Raw genomic sequence first — 20,562 nt, 5'->3', positions numbered from 1 at the left:
ATTCCCTCTAACAGCGCCCTTATATGTAATCTAAATGTAATCAAATTGATGTAATTCACAGCATAAGTGAAGATGTAAAAACCCTACAAAGTCCAATAAAACCACTAAACTCATCTCAATCAAGTAAAAAATGCAAAAAGAGAAATGAATCAGAATTAAGTTTAGGCACTCAGGGCAAAGAACAACCAACAATAAAAAACTGGTTGGTAAAAACTACGGCACAAATCCATGTACCTAACGGACAAGCAATGTCTCCATCAAACAAACAACCTACCGAGGGCAACGATAAAAGCTTAATACTTATAGACCTTAGTCAATCAGGGCCACAAACAAAAACGTATAGAAGTATACAAAAAATAGACTGGTCAAAATCTTTTTCTTTTTTTGAAGAGGCAGAACTTCTGAAAATGCTCGAAGATAATACACATAAGGAAGCGGAACCAGAACGATGCAGGAATGTAGAAGTGAAAGAATCTGAAAACTTGGAAAGAAATGAAGATGATGAGAATCAGGAAACTACACTTTCCCCAAAAAAACTTACATCAAGTCCAATCAGACAGCAGAACACTAAAACCAAGGAGTCGGATGAAATAAAAGAGGGGAAAAAAGAAGACTCGCCAATAACTATCTCTTCTGCAGGTAGCTTTAATTCAACCACAAGGACCCGGATGCAACAAAACAAAGCACAGTCAGCGTTCTGGGGCGATGCTTTATTAAAAAGCTTAGAACAAGCGATTAATGCTTAAAACTTCCAATCAAACAAATTATGGGCCAGATGTAGGTAGGCTTTTACCGGTCCCGACCAGTAAAAGGATTTTGGGATGTAGGGGGCATATTCTTACAGATTCGGTAAATTTACCGATCGGTAAATTTACCGATTCTGTAAATTACCGAATCGGTATTTTTACCGATTCGGTAAATGTGATATGTAGGTGGGACTCTTCTGAGTCCCACAAGCCTAACAGATTCGGTATTTTACCATAAAATTCAATTTGATGGTAAAATACCGATTCCGGTGTGCATGCACATGTGTGCATGCACACCTGTGCCATATGACAGGCAGACCTGCCCTCAGGGCAGGTATGCCTGCCACATGGCACCCGAGACTCTTTTGGGGGTGCCAGAGGGTGTCAAAGTGACACCCCCTGCACCCTTGTGACATTCGGTATTTACCGATTCAGTAAATACCGAATCGGTAATGCCCATTCCTTCCTATGGGCTTCAAAGCCCATAGGAATGAATGGGCATTACCGGTCGGTATTTACCGAATCGGTAAATACCGATTTTTACCGATTCGGTAAAAAAACATCTGGATGTACCTACATCTCCCTGCTTCTATTTTACCGATTCATAAATACCGAATCAGTAAAATTCGGTATTTATGAGTCGGTAAAATAGATTTACCTACATCTGGCCCTTGATGTCCAGGTGGATTTGATGAATTTAATTGCAACACACATAGTGGGAATAAATTCCAAAGTGGACAAAATCTCGGTGTACCTCACAAAAGAAAAGGAGGAAGAAAAACAACGGAAAGCGAAGTTAATGGACCAAAATTGCGTCTGTCGGGAAAAAATAGATAAATTAGCAATATTACCAGATATATTGAGGGAAATGCTTGCCGTAACACTTTCAAAAAACATTCAAAGTGAAATTTCTAACAGCGAGGCTACAAAAATTGGAAAACAAAATAGAACATCTTCCCCCGTCGAAAAGGAAAAAACCCTAAATCGATCAGAAGAAAATGAAATTATTGAGAAAGGACAAGATGAAAATAAAGCACTGGGGCCATCGGACACAAAAGAACATCTAACCAAAAGACAACGCAAACGTGCAAGGAAGGCAAGGAAAAATGCCGTTAAAACCAAGCAAGGAAAACAGTTCTTTGCCATCTTCGAAAAAAAGAAAGAGACCCCAAATGAACCGGTTAAAGAAAAGGTTATTAAAGAAGCAGGTGACCCTGTTTGCAGTGTTTTGGACCACGACCTGGGAGCCTGTTTATTCATTTACTCTGGCCGTCTGCTGCTGTCTGTTCACGGCTCGCCGCTCCCGCTGCGCGGGAGCCGCTTCGACCAACAAACCCACCAACGCTGTTTGTCATCACCTGCTGGCTGAGTGGGCATATCATCGGCGGAGGCTGCAGGGGTAGCGCGGCAGGGACTCACTATCCCAGGAGTCCCTGCTTGACCACGGTACATCCGGTCAGCGCCCCCCTGCGTGCCCCGCCCCCGCCGGCAAACAAGTGAAAGGAGAGTTTGGGCACTCGACACTGTGACCCTGTTTGCAGTGTTTTGGACCACGACCTGGGAGCCTGTTTATTCATTTACTCTGGCCGTCTGCTGCTGTCTGTTCACGGCTCGCCGCTCCAGCTGCGCGGGAGCCGCTTCGACCAACAAACCCACCAACGCTGTTTGTCATCACCTGCTGGCTGAGTGGGCATATCATCGGCTGAGGCTGCAGGGGTAGCGCGGCAGGGACTCACTATCCCAGGAGTCCCTGCTTGACCACGGTACATCCGGTCAGCGCCCCCCTGCGTGCCCCGCCCCCGCCGGCAAACATGTGAAAGGAGAGTTTGGGCACTCGACACTGTGACCCTGTTTGCAGTGTTTTGGACCACGACCTGGGAGCCTGTTTATTCATTTACTCTGGCCGTCTGCTGCTGTCTGTTCACGGCTCGCCGCTCCCGCTGCGCGGGAGCCGCTTCGACCAACAAACCCACCAACGCTGTTTGTCATCACCTGCTGGCTGAGTGGGCATATCATCGGCTGAGGCTGCAGGGGTAGCGCGGCAGGGACTCACTATCCCAGGAGTCCCTGCTTGACCACGGTACATCCGGTCAGCGCCCCCCTGCGTGCCCCGCCCCCGCCGGCAAACAAGTGAAAGGAGAGTTTGGGCACTCGACACTGTGACCCTGTTTGCAGTGTTTTGGACCACGACCTGGGAGCCTGTTTATTCATTTACTCTGGCCGTCTGCTGCTGTCTGTTCACGGCTCGCCGCTCCCGCTGCGCGGGAGCCGCTTCGACCAACAAACCCACCAACGCTGTTTGTCATCACCTGCTGGCTGAGTGGGCATATCATCGGCTGAGGCTGCAGGGGTAGCGCGGCAGGGACTCACTATCCCAGGAGTCCCTGCTTGACCACGGTACATCCGGTCAGCGCCCCCCTGCGTGCCCCGCCCCTCGCCGCCCTTCCTATAACATCGGGAGAGAGCACGCTCTGCGGGACGCAGGCGGGACGCCAGGCGAAGCCCGGGCAAAGGGCGGGCCGTCTGTGGCCATCCGGGGCCAGCAGGGGCCGGGACGGGCCACCCCCATAACGTCAGAGGTGAACTAAAGGCCCATCGCGCTAAGGTAGATAGCACTTAGTCTCTTTTTGCTAAGTATTCGTATATGTCTACATATTCCCCAATGTCAACTCGCTCAGGTAAAAATTCACGGAGAGGGGGGAATTCTACAATGGGGACCATGGATAATTTCATCACGCGTGCTGTGTCTGTTGTAGAGAAGGAGATCATTCTAGCAGAACGTAGACTTTCACGCGAATACTTGGCGCACAAGCGATCCTCTATAGGGTCTCTTGCGCACGCCAAATCTCCCCCGAATGCCATCCAAGCTGAACCAGCTACTTCTATTACACCTAGCGACCAGCGACCATGTATTGTTAATTCAAGACCGGACAATGATCTTCTCCAAATTGTATCTCATCCTGTATCTGTAAACATAATGCCAACCAATATTGGACTCGGAAACGCTCTGAATTCTGTAGCACTAGCTGCCCCAGCTTTGCCTTTAATAATTGTACATGATACACCGACAGACTTAAACTTGCAATCGCCTCCACAGAAGGTACGAAGGGCTGCAATAAAACGAAAAAGACAACTCACCCCACGTAAGGCGTATAGATTAAAGACTCTAAAAAGAATTCGCAAAAATTATATGAATGTGGGAATACACAACAAAGTAGTTGCTAATGATTCCACGATTAATGAGGTAGAACGTACTGGACCTCCGGAGTGTGACCAATCTAATGCTTCGGTTGACATCGATGTGGCTACTGATCCAGGAAACAACCTTGAAGATTTGCCAGCAACAGATTTGCTGATGGAGCGGATCCAATCGCTTATGACATCCTTACTGCTGCCAATAACCGACAGGTTGAAAGGGTTATCAGACCGCCTGGACAAATTCGAGCAAACATCTCTAGACAACTTTTTTTCCATAAAAACGCTGATTAAACTTCACTCGAAGTCTGGCCAAGATACTGTAAGGGTGGAGAAGAGCACAGTATCACCCAAACCTACACAACCATCGTGCCCACCGAGGAATGATAGGGCTGCAGCAGACCAAAGCAGAACTAGTGCCGTATTGGGAGGATTAAGTCGGGAGCTCCCGAAAGTTTTACCATTGGACAGCGGAAAACAACTGGTTGTTCCCCCAAAGCCTGCACCGCGTAAAATGCATCATATACCAAATATTACCAACCCTCAAACTTTGGAACCCATAAAACAACTTAATGGATTGGGACCTGCAGTCAATAATAATAACATCAATGCCCAAACATCTGACCGCAGAATAGGAGTACAGATGTCAAAGAAAGTCCCAAACGCCCACTTGCCACCAGGATGCCAACCATATGTGGTAGTTCTTACAGGGGTTCCCCCACTGAAACCGAACAAAAGGGAGTCTTATGATGAATTAAAAAACAAGACTTTATACTGGCTAAAGGAAAATAGACCTCTCCCTCACTCTGTCAATTGCCAAGTTATTCAAGTTCGTAGAGTCAGCTGGTTGGGTACTAGGACTAAAGATATAGAAGGGGACTGTATCCTGGTTAATTTTAAAGATCCCTCTGTAGCAAAACTTGTATATAGTCAACAACCACGAAGAGGCAATCAAGTAATAGGAACTTGTGATTTAAGCTACTTTTATCCAATGCAACGGAAGCAAGAAAGCAGAGCCCCACAATATTCAGTTCCAATTACCAATAGATATTAATTTTTCGATCCTCCAACTCCAGTGGAAAGAAACTTGGGATCGGATAGTAATTGGTCATGGTGGGGTCATTGACAAGAAGAAGAGGTCAATGACCCTAATGGATTGCCCTCCTTTACTTTGAGTGCATACCAGCATGAATCAGGCGACATATTAAACCCACGTACTATGTTATTGCATTCAGAAATAGAGATAACCAGGCCCATGCAGGCAGAGAGAAGGCCTGGAAGATATATGGTTACCCATCAAGGACTGGTCCCAAATGACGACAGTAATGTTCCGGCCCATGATTCATTACCATTGGATAATAAAGTATCCAATGACCAGGACTGCGGGGAAAATTTCATGAAGTTACGCAACGAGGAGGATGCATTGATCATAAGTAATAGCGATCCAGCTTACCAAATGCCTGGCAAGCCCATCCGAGCTCTAAAAATAATGTCATGGAATATCGCCGGCCTGTCCAGGAATCTCTGTGATAGTAACTGGAGCTCCTTTATGGAGGAGCATGACATTATATTTCTACAGGAAACATGGGCCATCAACATTGTACATAGACTTGGCTATAAAGCTTTTTATTGTGGGGCAATTGCATCGGTGAGAGGTAGACCCTCAGGGGGATTAATAATTTGGATAAGTATATCCTTAGATGTTGTTGTAACACCCCTGAACCTTGCTTCCAATGATTTACTTGGTGTTAAGTTAACTATGAAAGATATGGGCCATGTGTACATGTTAAATGTCTACAATAGACCTTCTCCACAAAATAAGGAATCATTGATTATTGAACAACTTAGCTCTTATTTGTGCAACTTAGAGCCTGATTCCAAATTATTTATAGGTGGGGATCTTAACTGCCAGTTCGAGCCCATAGCAGGGCTCGAAAATCTATTAGAAAATGAAGACAAAGCGCTTGATATCCCCTCTCTGGATAACATAAAGTCGATAAGACGTACAGTGGCCGCTATGCAGATATATGAACTGACTGTGACCCACGGTTTGAGGGCATGCAATGGGCGATTGGACCCGGACAAGCCAGCTAATACCACATTTAGCAAAGGGTTATCCAAATCTCTGATTGATTTTATGTTGATCTCAACCAACCTCTGGTACCTACTGCTGGCCTTTAAGGTCGTGAATAGACCAGAGAGTGATCATTTCCCACTAATACTAGAGCTAGTGTCGGATTCCTTTTTGACACATAATAGTACAATGGAAAGTGAGAAGGAGGTGGCCGAGGTTGTTGTTTCCAATAATAGGAAAGCAATTAAATGGCCTCATATTCTAGCAAAAGAGGAGACGCTTCTGGGAATTTATAATGCTTTCATAGACATCATCCCTCAATATGAAAACTTAAGGTTGGGATCCCCTGAGGTTTTGAAAATGCATGACCACCTAGTTGAATCATTAACTCCCCTTCTGAGTAAAAGTTGTACAAGCAAAAAAGATATCACAAAGCGGCAAGTGGAACTAGAGACACCATGGTACAACAAACAGTGTCATCTAGCCAAAACTAAATTAATCATTGCCGTGAAATCTAAAGATCAGTTGAAGGTAAGAGAATGCAGACAGGAATATAAAAATCTTCTGCGAAATGCAAAAAGAGAATGGGATGATTTAATCTGGGATGATCTCCTGAGTGCTGCTAGGAGTCACGATCAATGCACCTTCTGGAATTTGATAGCCAAAAATAATAAAACAGGCAGCTCTAATAGGGATTTTTATTTGGATGAAAATGTGTGGTTTGATCACTTTGTTGTTTTGTATGACGAGGCAGGGTCACCGTCTGAGTACAATAATTCCGTTTTTCTTCCACCGGACATTGACACAGTGAAGTTCACTACTAAAGAAACTTTGTGTGCAATACAAGCAATAAAGGCAGGCAAGGCCCCAGGCCCTGATAAATTACCTGGTGATTTATTTTCCCATAACGTTGATGTATGGTGCCCCTATATAAATTATTTGTGTAATTCCATTTTTCTGGGAACCCCGATCCCAGAATCATGGAAGGGGGCAGAAATTGTGACAATCTATAAAAAAGGGGATCGCTACAACCCGGGTAATTACAGACCAATTAGTTTAATTGATATTTTACAGAAATTTTTTGCCAGACATATTTTAAATCGGCTTTTAAACTGGATTGAGGAATCCGAAATCCTCTCTAAATTCCAAGCTGGATTCAGAACAAAGACAAGCACGGTAGATCAAGTGTATAGATTTATGTGTATATGCTGGAAATACATTAAGATAAAGAAGTGTAGTATCTATGTTGCATTTGTAGATCTACGCTCAGCGTTTGATCTTGTTCCCCGCAATTTATTATGGGATTGTTTAAAGAAGATGGGTGTCCCGGATGAATTATTGGTTAACATTATAAGACTCCATACTGATAATTTTGCCAAAGTTAGGTGGGGAAGGAATGGTGAACTCACTTAAGCCATCCCAGTAAAAAGGGGGGTAAGGCAAGGGTGCGTATTGGCCCCAACCCTTTTCTCCCTATTTGTAAACGACATTCCCCACTACCTAGCTCAATGTAACCATGATTCTCCTAAATTGTGCAATGAGGCAGTCACAGCATTGCTATTTGCGGATGACACCATCCTAATATCCCAAACGCCAAAAGGTTTGCAAAACCTAATAAATAAATTCAACAGTTACTGTGAGTTAAAAGGGTTAGAAATTAACTCATCTAAAACTAAATACATGGCCATTAATCCCTCTAAAACATTCAAGAAAAACTTAGTTTTAAACAGCACGAAACTTGACTATGTGGACTCATTTGATTATCTCGGCATCAGGCTGGATAGTAGACTGCCTTGGACAAACCAACTATTAAAAAGTAGGTTAATATTGAAGCAGAATTCCCTCCCTATCTTAAAAATACACGGTGGGAGCACTTCAAAAGCCATAACCCCGGCGATTGAAGTGTTCAAAGCCAAAGCACAATCCGCCACCCTATATGGTGCCGAGATTTGGGGACCCTACACAAAAAAATTATTTGACATAGAGGAAAATATATTTTTTAGACGTCTATTAAGAGTCCCAGTAAGAACACCATTAGTGCCAGTTTATCTGGACATTAATCTAAAACGCACAGGTTATCTGGTTAAGGCCACTGCTTTATTGGGTGAGATTATGGTCTACCCCGGAACTGGCTGATTATAGAGCAGGCTTAGAGGAAGTAAGGGAGTTGGACACTTTTAACTCAATTAAGTGGTTGAGACAAGTTTCCTATTGGCTGATAAAAATAGGCCTATCACATTTCTGGGAAACACCAGCATTGTCAATCACCTCGCCAAATATTTGCAAGGAACAAGTAAAATCTGCTTATTGGTATTATGTGAACACTAATGTATACGGACATGTTACTGGTATTTTAACACAAAAATGTTTGCAATTTAAGGACCATCCCTCGTTTGAAAACTTTATGGACGAAATTGAGCCACCTCTGGCCAAATCTGTTTATTTGCAATTTAGATACGGGGTCTTGCAAATTAATGCTAATACTCATCGGTGGGGTGGGGCAAGTAAAGACCGAAATTGTAAATTGTGTGACTTAAAATGTAAAGAAGACGAGGCTCACATTCTCTTTTTCTGTCCGTTATATGTATCACTACGTAAGAAATGGATTATACCCCTTTGTAAAGATATGGGCACAAGGTCATTCAAAGAAGCAGAGCGTATACTTAGATCTTCTACTACGAAACTATTAATATTTGGTTTAAGTAGGTATCTTCACGGTGTTTGCATAATTAGAAAGAAACTTGGAATGTTATTATAAGATTGTTTTATCTGGCATTTTTAATTATTTATATTGTTTTAATTGTTCTTAAATTATGGTCTTGTAAGATAACCGGATTGTAGATTGTTTATAAATGTATGGAATCACCTTATGAATTTCTGTAAATAATGGCACTGGCCCTGCACTTCATGTGTACTTGTACCTATTGAATTTGCACATTAGTATGGTTGTTAATGTATCATTAATTCTAACCAAATTTTTTTAAATGACTAAATTGTATGTATTATATGTGTGTGTGGCTTTATGACAAAGTGTCGAATAAAAGCTTTACAACAACAAGCAGGTAACCAAGAGATAAATAAAGAAGAGGTTGAGGATCACTCAAAATGCTCATGGCAGAAAACATTAATCTTGCAAGCAGAACCAAAGGACGAGGAAAAAGCTGATATAATCAGACATAACAAACCAACATATGGAAAAGACGAGATAGCAAAAACAATTCTTGGCCTGGACACAGAACAACAAAAAGTACAAGTAAATGCATTAATACAAAAACCCGAGCACGAACTATCGGCACAAAGCTGTTTTAAATGGCCAATAGAAGAAAACAAGTCATATGGTCAGAATAAAACAGAAAAAGTAGAAAGCCAAGTAGACCAAGTCAGGGAGACAAATACCCGCCTAACCATAATGGTAGGGAAAAAAGGAAGAACATGTAATGCTTCATATGGAACTTTACAAAATGATAAGACGGGGCAAAACATAAGTAATGGACCATCAGAGCGAGAACTAATGGAACCCCAAAAAGTGGTGACAGGACTGGGACCCAGTCGACAAGAAACAACAACCTCGGAACGACAATATCAACACACACCATATATTCAACTGGACCAAAGAGAGGGAAAAAAGAACTCTACCAAAAACAGAATTCCCAAACGGCATCCCCAGAAATAGGCTGTAATCTACTATTCAGGCCGGAATTCCAAACAAGAGGAAAATCGGACACGTTGAATCGGGGGAACATACTGAGATTGTTTGGAGAGATACCCAAATTAAGGGAAATAACAACAAGTGACCTCATATCAGTAGAATTCGTCCAACTACATAAAGAGAAAAAAGAGGAAATAAGCAGCACTACGTGGGTATCAAAAGACATAGTTGAGCTGATTCTTTCGACAAGATCTTACTTCGCAGAATGGGGAGTAACTTTAGAACTACCAACGCCTATTAAGTATCCATTCCCTTTACTAAACAACATGACTTCCCAACCCAAGAACAAAATCGAAAAAACACATTCAATCTTAAAGGGGGCAAGAAACAAAACAATTACGCAATACGAGTCGAACTGTGTAAAAATAACATAAGTAAACAATGGGTCGAAAGATAACGAAGATTGGTCTTGGATAGCACAAGCCCTAAACTCGCATCAATCCTGATGGCAGTATCTCGGCCCGAAACAAGCAAAAGCAAAACATCAAGTTAGGCCAGATACCGGAGAGGAAAATAAAAATGTGCTCGTGGAACGTTCATGGCTTTAAAGAAATGATCCACGACAAGATACAATGGCTTTTTTGAGCAAATTCGATATTATACTTCTTCAGGAAACATGGAATGAAATCCCGAGACAAATCATGGGATATGAAGAAGATCACGTAATGGCGGAAAAATTTGCTAAATATGGACATCCGAGGGGAGGATTATCCACTTTTATAACGAACGAGTTAACCTGGAAAACAGAAGCGCTCGGCTCAGGGGTGAATTGGATACAAGTCACCAAACTAGAAAATAAAGCAAGTAAAGACAGTTTGGGATGGAGGTTATTGAACATAAACATATACATCCATCCTGAAAAAGCAACAAAAGTCAAAAAATTCTTAACGTTATTAAATTTGATAAAAACCATACAAAAAACATACCAATTTCACGGGATGCTTGTTTCTGGCGACTTTAATAGTAATTTAACAAGTGTTATGCAAGACAAAAACAATATCCAAAAAATATGGAAAGAGCTGGAATCATTAGGATTAATAATCCTAAACGGAAATATGAAGGGAGATCTACCCGCAAGATTCACCTTCTCGAGTGGAAAGAAAAACTCCATACTAGACTTCACACTGATTAGTAAAGATCTTGTAAAGACGGTCGATCATTTCGAAATATGAACCCGACCGGAAAGTGATCATTTCCCACAAGAGACGATACTGAGCATAAACTCAGAAGAAAAAACGAAGACATTATCCTTAGTTAGCACTCCAGAAATATACAACTTGAAGAAACTCAGATGGAGGGTCATATAAAAAAAGAAATAATGGAAACAGTGTTTGAGCAAGTAAAAATCATGGAGAACATTGGAAATCAATCGCTCGAAGAAAAATGGGAGAACTTACATAAGCTTATGCTACGAAAATTTCCAGTAAAAACATCAATAAAGCATGGACAAGACTCTAACAATGAGCCCTGGTACACTACTAAATTAAGAGATAAAAAAAGGGAAATCGCAAAAAAGCTAAGAATAAAAGCTGTAGACAAAAAGTTGGGAAAAGAAGCAGATAACAATGAAATATCGAAAATGAGAAAAGAATACAAAGAGGAATGTAGAACAGCGAAAATATCACACACGGAGAAAATTTGGGAAGATCTGCTACGGTCAAGCAAACTATCTAATAGCAGCGAATTCTGGAGTATAATAAATAAACTAGCAAAAGGAACGGGCGGACAGCACAACATAGGAATTAGTGAAACCATATGGCTACATTATATTGAAAGCCTATACAACACATTCAGGCACCAATCAAACAAAGTCCTAAATAAAGATTCTATAAAAGGAATGGTTCAGAAATAAGCAGATACTGGACACGCAAAAGACGACCGGCATGGAAATTCTTCAAATGAAGATCCAGAAGACCTAACTTCACTTACAAGTGTACATCAAACAACCATCATGATAAAACCATCATAATAAAAAAAACTGAAAGCTGAAGGAGCATCAGGCCCCAATGGGCTCCCAAATGCTCTATTCAAATATGATCCCGATTTTTGGGCAAAGTATCTCACACCATTATTTAACCAAATTTGCAAGGAAAAAAAGATACCGAAGTCCTGGCAGGGGAACATCTTCCACCCAATATATAAAAACGGATGTAGAATGGAACCGGGAAATTACAGATTGATAGCCCTAATTGATGTCGAGGCAAAGCTTTTTTCATCTTGTATATTGACTCACCTTCGACAATGGATAAATAAAAACTAAATTGTACCGAAATTCCAAACAGGTTTTATGGAAGGCACAGGTTGTACAACTAATCTGTCAGCGCTGGCGCTGCTTATTGAAAGAGCAGGAAAAAAGAAGACCGGACTACTAGCTTGTTATACAGATTTGAAATCTGCGTTTGACCGCGTGCCAAGAGAACGCTTGTGGAATAAACTTGAAACATGGGGCCTCCCGCAGAAATTAATTGATATTATAATAGCGTTATATAGCGAAACGTGGGCAAAAGTAAAGTTAGGTGATGGAAGACGAATATCCGCAGAATTAAAAACAAGAAATGGCCTCAAACAGGGCTGCGTGCGCTCGCCAAGCCTCTTCAACATATACTTGGCAGACTTAGAAAGCCATCTGCACAGCGTAAACGGACATCCACCAAAATTAGCAAATGAATGTATCCAGTTCTTACAATATGCAGACGACATCGTGGTCTTAAGTCAAACACCAATAGGCCTCCAAAGAGTGATAACTAAGTTAACTGAGTATTTTGATTTAGAAGGTCTGGAACTAAACGTCAAAAAAACGAAAGTGATGAGATTGGCGGGCACAGGCAGACGACCATTCAAATGGTACACTAAGGACATACATATTGAAGAAACAACATCATATAAATATTTAGGAGTCACAATAAGTAAAAACATGTCCATATTGCACCAAAAAAGAAACATCAATGCGAGAGCCCAATCTCTGACTTTCGTGTACAGAACACTTCAAAAGAAACTGAAATGCCCGTCCTATGAACATATTCTGAAGGTGATGGCAGCCCAAGTATTACCATCTCTGTCCTATTGGCTAGAAATATGGCACGGGAAAGAAATCGACACCCTGAACAGACTCCAGACAAAAATATACAAATCGGTGTTTAACCTTTACAAAGGATCAGCTCCAGCACAAGTAAGATTGGAATTTGGCCTGCAAAATCAAACCTACCAAAGGAAAGCAGTTTTAGCAAAATGGTGCTGGAAGCTCAGATCAGCAGAATCAGGTTCACTAAATAATCTATGCTGGCTGGAAATCAAGAAACAGTATGAGCAATGTGAACCAAACTCTTGGGGTGAGGATTTGCGAACAACCTTGGAAACCCTTAAAATAGAGGAAATTTGGAACAGCCAACTGGAAGAAGCATCCTTCAAAAAGATCTGCAAATTAAACGCAAAAGCCCTCTCCCTGGTAGAAGATAAAAAGACCTTGGCTAAACGTCGACATGCCTGGACTGTATTAAATTCATATAAACAATTAAAATCACAACCTTACCTTGCGGCACATTTCCGTCTATCTTTAAAAATGAAATGTTTTGCTTTTAGACTAGGCGATCACCCTTCTAAAGATCTGATTCCATCTTGGAAAAACACACAACAAAAAACAAGATGTAGACTATGCGGATATCACACGGAAACCTTAAGTCACTTATTATGCACATGCGAGTCAATAAAAGAGGAAAGAAGAAGTTTGCTGAAATCAGTTCTAAATGCTCTTCAGATCCGTACCTGCAGGCAGGCAATCACCAGCTGGATGGGTGCAGGTTCGAACATTTTAATATGCCGCGGTGTGAAATTTATGAAAAAAGTAGAGACTTTGCTTGCAAAGGCCGAACAAACTTAAGAGAGTGGAATGTAAAATATTGTTTAACTTTTAAAGAACCGAAAAAATAGAAAAATATTTTAAGAGAATGGATTTTATTTTTTATAAATTGTAAATTGTATATGTATAATTTATGGTTGTGACAAACCAAATAAAGTTAATTTTTGACTGACTGACTGACTGACTGACTGACTGTAATCTTGTATGTGCATTAATTTTGTCTGTATTAGGCATGAGTAACACGGACAGACCATGTTTTGCCACTCCATTATGGTTCTCGTTGTCCTGGATTTATAATGTCAAAACTATTATTACCTCAATGCTAAGTAAATAATAAAAAGGATGTATTAGCTACTCGTGTATGACATGCAATAACTTCAAAGCTTTCTAATGAAAATCGTGCTGGTCTGAAAAGAAGTATACACCGCATCTTTCATTTTCATAAAACTCTGGGGCATATTATCAAGGACAGGCGATACATTATCGCCGCGTTTATCGGCAGGAAACTGCCGATAAAGCGGCGATAATGGCCTTGATAATATTCTCTATGAATTCCAATCGAAGCCCATGTTAGATAGCGCAGATAATGTATCGCCTGTCCTTGATAATATGCCCCTCTGTTTTCTATGGCAGGAGTTCTTTATCTATATCAACTGGTGATGTTATAGTGGCTCTTTTGTGCACGGGTAGTTGACAATTAGCAACTACCGTGCGCCACATTAACATGTCTTGGTTTTTGGTTTACACATTACCAGTGGAGATCCCACAGTGAAGACTTTCAAATTCAAAAATGTTGCTGGACTTTTTTACATTTTGTCTTAATATCCTGAATTGTGCTGCGCTTTGGGTAAACGTTATTTTAGTCGTTTTTACAGCATGATTATGTGGTTTACTGGAACTATTTCTTCAGATGATTTTTTTTCCTCAGAGTGCAGATCCCTAGCTTGAAAATAATGTCAGTCTACTATACAGCAGAGACCACAGCGCACTTCACAAATGTTATGGTGGTGTAAGGTTTGCTACAGGATATTCTAGAATTATCAAAGGTAAACCGCACCTCTTAGGGGAAACGTGAAATGTGTACTTTACCGAACAGAGCGGCACTTCAACTCAAGCTTTGTGGAACTAATCAAAGCAAAGTCAAGGGTGTCTTTGAGGTGGCATAGACACACAAGAAACAATAAGATCTCCTTGTATAAACCACTCAACCACAGCCCTAGGCACATGGATGCGCGGTTGTTAATTAAACTAAAGAAAACTTGTGGATACATTAGAACTTATAATTAGTTTTTATTGTATGAGTCTTAGAAGAAAAAATTACTCAGTTAACTAGACGAGATAGAGCTGTGCCACTCATGTTTGCTCGCATCTCTCAGGCGGTGTCTTAGTAGATATTTTTTCAGCTCCAGGCATAACTACTAATGGCTAACACTACATTTTCTTATTTGTGATGTATAGCATCAGTGCATAATTTCTGAACCGCCAAGACAACATGGCAGGAGTCAGGGAAATAATTTTTATCTTCAAAGTTCTTTTATCTGGAAGCTGAAAAGGAGAAAACGAAGAAGATATATTGGAGTGAATTAACTCTGATTTCATGTCCACTTAAGTCATTTAGTTTCAAATCAAATCAGGAACCATTGCATGCACCTTCATCTAAATGTACCTCTTTAGTATGTCCTTCATGATTTTTTATTGTCATGCACCAAGAATCATCTTTAGAACTATTAGCAGATGGCTTTCGTTTCACCATTCCTATTTGTCTGAGCTTTACGACGTATCCTCACAAATGTTCTAGCTGCAATTCAATTGTTTTAACATTTATTGTAACTTCTCTGAGAGCGTTCACCTTTTTCCCCGAGAAACATTCGTATCTCTCCAGTCATTCATGCCACTCCAATTCTAGGTATTCCTCAAGCTCCTCATAATCTCTTCTTCCCACAGTCATGTTCCACTCCTCTGCATCATTTGTATCACTTTCTCGTGTGTTGCACGTTCGTTTTACTAACACCTTTTCAAAATAAAAATATTCCTCCATGCGTTATTAATATTTCTAGCAAATCAATTGTTACTTTTTTGTTTTCAATGGTCAGAATTATGTGCAAGCCATGGCAATATATAGTACACTAAATTGTATCTTGACGCCCCCAACAAAAAGAATATATGGTCCTTTTTTTATATAAGCTTCTATTTATTTTTGTTTTGAATATCGTATTTTACCCCAGACAAGCTGAGGCATGAGTTTGAGGGACACTTTTTGCTGTAAAGTTGCCACAACGGAATCTCTTGTGAGTCAAATGTAATTGGGATCTAACACTTTATCTAGAAGCACGCAAATAGGAGACAGGGTGGCTGCAGGAAGGTGAAGGCGACCTCTGACACATCCATTCTGCTGGACATTGTGTGTGTTCTGTAGGGGTGCTCTTCAGATGGATGAAGTGGGCAATACCTTATGAACCAGGTATTGAATGAGGCACAAACGTAGACTGATTATACTAATGATTGATGCATAGTGTTTCTCTTTTGCTTTGTTATATTTTTGAGTTGATAGGTATTTACATAACATGTTTTGTTTGATATGTATAGTTTATGTATGTGAGCGATTTGCATAAACCGTAACAATTCTTTACATTATTACATATTTCTGTTGTAGTAGGTATATAAACAGGTCTCTCTGGGGTGTTCTCAATGTAATTACGAGTAACAGAATATGCTCTTTTATCCCACTGATTGACAGAAAAAGTGGCCTTAAAAATCGCTGGTCTTCCTTTTCACTGTTGTATATGTCACGTCTTAACTTCCTCTAGAAAGATTGTGTAAACTACAATTCTTAGGAGCAGAATTTAAAATTGTTTATTTTCAACAGGATTCCATCCACAAATTGCATGCACAAATTCTCCACCTGCTAATTTCCTTAAAATCCTGCATTAGAAGTAGAAATTCTGTTTCCATATCCCCTTTTCTTTAAGAGCCCCACTGTTTCCCTTCTTCTATCTGCCTGCCTCTTTCCTACACAAGTTTATCTAAATCTCATGCTATCTGTCTTAAGTGCTTTGGAAACCATAACTGTCTTATGAATTCCAGCTAGCAATTGCTTCTTATATAGTCCCTCTAATTATCACTCCAGTGTCAATAATGCACCACAAAGAAACTGGCATGAATTCATAGAATGAGCATGCAAAACTAATTCCAAAAACAAATGGACTGACCTGAGTTGCATGCTACTTGTTATAAAGCGGTTTGATGCCTCTTCAAGGGTAGGAAGCAGTATATATAAATGCAACTTGATACGTCATCTATGGGGTAGATGTGTGAAGAAAAATTGTTTACTATGTCTGTCTCAAAAAATAATGTGTACCTAAGAGTTCATGTTTCCTGCATCAAGGCTGCAAGGATTTCTCTTAAATGAGTCAAATACTTATAAAAACACTAACTTGCTAACTTCTGTAATTAAATGCTGCAAATTAAAAATTTGAGGTATATACATAGTCCAATGTGAGAAAATCAATGGAATCGCGAGAGTATTATTTGATGAATATCTTTTAAATTGATCTATACAGCCTTCTTGACCTTTCGCAGCACCCTTTAGCAAAAGGCTAGTAACATTCATAGCTGACCTCATTTTGTTTAACAATTCGCCTTTGGTAAATATTCTTCCATGGGTCTGGCCAGCTGCTTGGCTTCAAAGGCAAGTCCATACAATGCGTTCTGGAAAAAAAGAAACACCACCCGGACCCCCTCTCCCTCCTCTTCAAAACAATAGAACCAATCCGAACTTTAAAGAAAAGATGTATGCCAGCCTGGAGGTGGATATTATGTGGCTTATGGTTGGAGCAACTGGGAGTAGTTTAAGGAGAGAGTACAGAAAAAGGGACCTGTGCTTATCTGTGGTGAACCAGAATCTGGACTATGTATATACCTCAAATTTTTAATTTGCAGCATTTAATTACAGAAGTTAGCAAGTTAGTGTTTATACAACTAAAAGAGAAGTGGGAATAGGAGTCAAACGTAACAGCCCCGTCTTCTTTAGAGGAAGATTATATTGACCCCTGAACCACGACAGATATCAATTGTAGTCTTGATAAAGGTGGATAGAATTTTGGAAAACCACCGAAACGCGTCGACGCAATCTTCAGTATAATTCATGACTCGGATATCCTTGTTGACACATTGTATTGTAGTGTGCATAACTTTGGTGTCAGAAATTAAGTTTGAATATACATTTAGTATTGTACAAGTTCAATGTCTTACTGTTTTCTGTCTCTATGTATCAATTTTGCTGGTCAATATTGAATATCAGATATTTTTATTGTCATTCCCTTTTAAATGTGTGTTAAGTGGTCTTTAAGTTGTCCACTTTTTTAATATTTAACTTTTGTGTAATCAATAAACTGTGTTTTTCATATATACATATTTTGTAATCGTTTTCGACCCTACATTATTTGTGGTTTACTAATTTAATTCTGCTCAAGGGAACCTCTTCTTTTCTCATTGGTTGGTTAACCCTACTTCCCTTGATTTTTGTTAAGGGGTACCTCTCTATTTTTCCCTCTATTGTTGTACGCACTTTATGTTCAACCACAGATCTGTTTTACTGTTTAAATTACCCCCACTGATCCACTTTTAGCAAAGAGGTGAAAATACAAGAAGAAAACTCTGCTTGCTGCTACAAAAATATTTGCCTCATAGAATCCTATTGAGAGCACTGTGTTTGCAAAAACGTGTTACGGGAGACACAGTCCTCTGAAATGTTGCGCAGAAGGGTAGAGAAATTTGTATCTTACTGACTTTAAGGTCCTAGATATATAAGTCAAGCCACTAGAGCCTCTATGTCTTGTGGAACATCTCTCCTGGGGCTTAGAGTGTGTGGAAGGTTCTGGAGTCAGATGAAGAGTGGAGGCCTGGAGGACCAGTAGATGAGCTACAACGGGAGTTGATGCTACTGCAGGGAATTACCAAGAATGATTTGAAATTGGGGATTTTGATGTGGACCTGAGATGGAGATGTGGGAGGATTCCTTAAAGTTGTGAATAGATGTCAAATAAACCTTTGATGAATGCTTGCAGATTTATGGATTGTAGAAAATAATTCAAAAAGTTTGTTCTAAAAGCTAGACCTGAAAAGAAATCTATCCCTGAAGGACCAAGGCAAGGTGCCAAGGCTACTAAAAATGATATAACGTCAAACTCTTCATTTTAGTGCTTTGTCCTGCTCAGTGCTACTGATAGCAAAGTTCTAAGCTACTTTGGTAGAGTAGAGCAAAAAGGAATATCCGGCCTGTGGAGCCCTTCTTAAGATCTAGCTTCCTCTGCTTAAGAATTTCATCCTCCATAAATTTTCAAAGTTAGAATGTCAAGTTTTTGACCAGGACTAAACATCAACTTCAACACAACTGCCCTTTTAGACCACTGACCAGTTGGATGTGTGGGTGCCTAAGTTTTCCCCACCACATAGAACAACTTAGGCAAGCCAACAAAAGCAAGACAGATATTCTTCAGAGAGAGGAGTTTACCTAATGGTATTCAGATTGTTCGGGCTATATAGGAACTCAGTCAAAGCTCACAAGGAAACTTTTTCTTCTCAACCCATAGTTTCACAATATAGTTTCATGCATCTACCTTTACAGAAAAACCAATTAGCCTATGTGAATTGCAGGGGCGGCTCCTCCAAGTGGGTGGAGGAGCATCGCCCCACGGATTTCTCGCAGTGCGAGAAGCAGAAACATAAAATGGTATTTTAAATACCATTTTATGTTTCTACTTCTCGCACTGCGAGGAAGCAGAATGGTGTGAATGGTTGGGGGCAGGCAGGTGGGCAGTCCTGCAGGAGTCCAGGGGAGGAGTAGCTTGGCCACTAAGAGTACACAGACTGTTTGGTCAGCCCCAGGGCCGACCAAACCAGTCATACGGAATCTGTGTTTTCTCTATGGTGCCTGCCGGCAGACTACATAGAGATAATGGCGTCCCCAAAGACGCCTGTGGGGCAGCATCGTAGCCAATCACAACACAGCCATTGCAGCAGTTTGATTGGCTATGGGGACGACAGGGAGGCTGCCAGGTTGCTGGAGGTAAAGGTATGTTCAAATTATTTATTCATTTTTTATTACCCCCTCTCAGCATGACCCCCTCAGCCGCGCGACCCCCGCCCCGAACCCCACACCCATGAATCACGCTGGCTGCGACTGGTGAATTGTAATTCCCTTTCCAATTGTTAAGGCTCCCATCAACCTTTATAATGCTCCCAGGTTAGATTTGTGTGGAATACCATCACACAAACTTAAGATAATACTCCAATTGATGCAACCTTTATCTTCAGTTATTACATAATTACTTAATTCAGAAGAAGTATGTCAAAATTACACTCTGAGAACGAAGGAAAAGTTCAAGTCTGCTAAGAGAACTTCATTGTTTGTGTCATGTGACAGGAAACTGCTAATCAGAAAGTTATATATTTTAATATGGCTGACACAGATAATATAATGATTTCATGGGGTTTCAAGAAAAAGACTGAGGTTAACTTTATGTTTAGATATAATGACCTGAATCTGCTAGAGCTATAAGCAAAGCAGACGCTCTATCTTCCAACGCTATCCAATATATGTACATATACTTTAACATTACTATTCCCACTCTATACACTCCAACTGTAGGGAAAGTGTTGGATTGCAGAGACATAAAATTCACTATTCCCACTCCAGTCAGTGCAACAGTAGGGAAAAGTTTGACTCAGGATGGGTAAAATGTACAATTCCCACTCTAGTCAGTGCAACAGTAGGGAAAGCATTGGACTCTGGACCGGTAAAATTTACAATTCCCGCTCCAGTCAGCACAACTGTAGAGAGAGAGACGTTCACTTCAAATAAATAAAGTATTTGAAAAACTACATTAAATAACAACAATTATAAAATACACTCATTATACACTCATATCTCATTTTTCTATATAAAACAAATGACTATTTATTACAATGTTGAGTACCTAAT

The sequence above is a fragment of the Lissotriton helveticus genome, chromosome 10 (assembly GCF_964261635.1).
Source record: "Lissotriton helveticus chromosome 10, aLisHel1.1, whole genome shotgun sequence".
In the NCBI taxonomy this organism is placed as follows: domain Eukaryota; kingdom Metazoa; phylum Chordata; class Amphibia; order Caudata; family Salamandridae; genus Lissotriton; species Lissotriton helveticus.
Note: the sequence above shows the minus strand (reverse complement) of the source record.